The sequence below is a fragment of the Aotus nancymaae genome, unplaced genomic scaffold (assembly GCF_030222135.1).
Source record: "Aotus nancymaae isolate 86718 unplaced genomic scaffold, 86718_ANA_hifiasm-v0.15.2.pri h1tg000014l, whole genome shotgun sequence".
Taxonomy (NCBI): Eukaryota; Metazoa; Chordata; class Mammalia; order Primates; family Aotidae; genus Aotus; species Aotus nancymaae.
In genome coordinates, this window is record NW_026988425.1 from 28,287,048 (window position 1) to 28,290,200 (window position 3,153).

Consider the following 3,153-nt stretch of genomic DNA (forward strand, 5'->3'; position numbering starts at 1 on the left):
TAAAATGGTCACTTCAAGAAGATATAATACAATTTTTATGCACCTAATAATATCTTTAAATAAAGAAACAGGTAATAGAAATTTGTGACTTCAAGTGCCTATGGTAGAAGAAAGTGAAGTTTGAATATAAATAATGTAAGCTTATAACTTTAAAAGCCAGAAGTAAGTTTAAACAAAAGTAGAAAGCAGAAAAAAAAATTTAAATGAGAAACATTTAGATAGAAAACAAATATTCTATAGAGAATATCAGTAAAGCAAAATTTGGCATCTGTAAAATTATATGACAAAATCTCTCAAGATTGATGTAGAAACAAAAGAGAAAACTAATTATCAATATCCTGAACAAAATAGGAGATATCCACATAGATTTTACAGTTAATGAACAAACATTGAAGGATATTATAAATAATTTTTTGCCAATAAATTTGAAAATTCAGATGAAATTTACAAATTAGTTGAAAATTACAATTTAGCAAAATAGATACAAGAAAAAATAATTTAAAAATTACCCTATATGTAACATAAATTAAAATTTTTGTTAAAAACTTTCCTCAAAGAAAATCTCAGCACTGTGTAAGTGCAATGACACCAACTGTATTTCACTAGTCAGAAAAATGTCTTTATTTCATGTTAGTGTTAAATAAATTTAGTGAGTTTAAAATTTTTAATTGGCTATTATGTTACATCAACAAACGGAAGATATTTAACTCTTCTTCAGCTTCCATTGTTGCTGTTGAAAAATCAGCTTTCAGTGATTTGTTCCTATGAAATTAATCTGTTCGCTTTTTAATTTTCTCTCTATTGTTTAGATTGTTCTCTTGTGCTTGCTTTGACAGCACATATAGTAAAATTTCAACGTACAGTGAAGATTAACTCACCTGCTGCACAAAGATGAAACATAAATTTACAATGTTGGTTCTTTTAATTTTCCTTAAATTTTAAGTAATATCCCAATGAATCATATTTTCTTTCTAATTTTTTTAAAGCCTTTTTCAATTTGTATAGTTTCCAGTTTTCTGCCAAAATTCTATAGTTTGGCTTCTATCTCACTCTAAATAAAAGCATGATTGTTTTATAGTATGTGTCTGACAAATATAATAATTTTCCTGTTGAATTCTCCTATTGTTTATTGTTTCTTTTGTTTTCTATTTATGTTGACATGTCGTCTAATGGTCCTCATAATTTTGGTTGGATGCTGGACATTATGGTTTAAATTTATTTTTAGAAAAACAATATTGGATGTATAGGCTATTTTTATCTCTTCTAAGAGAATTATTTTATTATGTCATTACTTTGTGTCACTAACAATAGATCATCATTTTAATTTAAACACAATGCTTGAGAATTTGAAAGGAAATATATTTACTTCTGGTTCACCCTACCTTTTAAAGTGTAGACATATGTGATTTCAGGTGGCCTCTCATTTTACCTCTTACATAGCATGAAATGTTGCTAGAGCCAAAGTGGTCATGCATGCCAAACTGATGTCTCTGCATTTTTTTTTTTTTTACCTTTGATTATGGTCTAGTACTTTCAGTCTTCAAATAGAACATCTCCAAAACTGAGTTCTTCTTTTCTTCATAATTTTTTGTCCTCTTGTGCTTCACCATGTGGGGAGTGCTGCTAGTCTGTACCTGGCTCATATAAGTCTGTGACTAGAAATCTTCGTTTACTGCCCAAATTGTCAGGCTCTAAAAAAGAAAAAAAGAAGAAGAAAACTATGTGAAATCTGTCTTTAACAACACAAATTCTCATGTTTGCTTTCTTTAACTTTGCATAATTATTCTCATTGATTTTCTTATTTTTCAGCTGTTCTAAATGCAAATCTAATTGCATTCTATCCCAGCTCAAAATCTTCAGTAGGTTTTTATTGCATACAGGAAAAATATACTTTGTTGATCAATTAAAAAAAAAAAGTTTAGCTTAATCTCTTCTGAGAAGTTTCCTGAATCTTACTGCCAGTTTAAATCCAGACGCTACCTTTTATTCTATTTTCTTCAACTATATGCTTATCCTCTCTCTCCTTCAGCTTTCTAATGTATAAAATGGTAATTACAGTAACTAACATATTTATGTTCTACTTTTTGCATCTTACTACATGCTACAATATTGAACACAGATATTACTTCCTGTATGACATATTTATTTATTCCCAAAGTAAAATTACTTTTTTCTGTGTGTTTTTCCATATTGCTGTCTTTAAAAAGGTCACAATTATTTTTTTAATTTAAAAAATTATATTTATAGCAAAGTCAATTTGTATATTTATAGATTCTAAGGCAAAGCTGCATAAAAGTTTAAGATAAAAATCTCACACAGTATTCTAGCTTGCCGTGGCCCTCTTTGAGGGTATTCAGTGATTGCACTGAATGTATGATTTAGCTCTGCTCTGACACTCAGAAGCACAGCTAGACATTCAATTTTCTGTCTGAGCTCTTGCAGCATGATTGTCTCTCTCTTTTAGAATGCGCTAGGCATAATAGCAAGCTGTTGAATTTTACATGCTTTTCTATCTTGACCACTTTATACTAGAATGTCCTAATAAATGTCTATTGAAAAAGTGCATGAATTGAGTGAATGAATGAAGCTCCAGAAGAGACAAAGCCAAAACCAAAAGCCAAGACATCTTTGCAGTCACAAGCTAGAATTATGTCTCAGATATTTGAAGAGACTTAAAAAAAAGTTCTCATCCAGTCAGGCTTCCATTTTCTTTGCAGTTAAAAAACTGAAGTCTGGACTAATTACATTAATTTCTTTAAAAATTACTAACTGAGGATCTATTAGTATATACTCAAGGTACTGTTAAGTGATTTTCAAATTAAATGTTAAGAAATATTTTCTGCCCTTGAAGGGGGATTAAGAAGTTGCAAATGTGAAGTTATTTTCTAACCTAATAAGACCTGACTTATTTATATTTCTTTTACATTATAAGTACAAACTGGCCATCATCTTCAGGCTCATCTCTTTCTTGCAATTATCAGACACAGCTAGGAGCAATTAGCTAACATTTTCAATATTTTACATGGGCATCACAGTAGTCAAACTCAAATGTTCATTACATATAGTTTCCATTTTTCATGTTTTCTGGTTATAGTTACGCCAGTTGCTTTGCTACTGACTATGAGAGGTTACCATTTTTATCATCCTCCAATA

The 3,153-nt window shown here is 29.7% G+C and overlaps 1 non-coding gene across 1 annotated transcript; it reads left to right on the plus strand.

The window, feature by feature from the left end:
• The first annotated feature begins 820 nt into the window (after nt 1–820).
• Nucleotides 821–926, plus strand: LOC135275000 (U6 spliceosomal RNA). Its single transcript, XR_010342727.1, has one exon. It is a non-coding gene; the product is annotated as a U6 spliceosomal RNA (small nuclear RNA).
• Nucleotides 927–3,153: the final 2,227 nt, after the last annotated feature.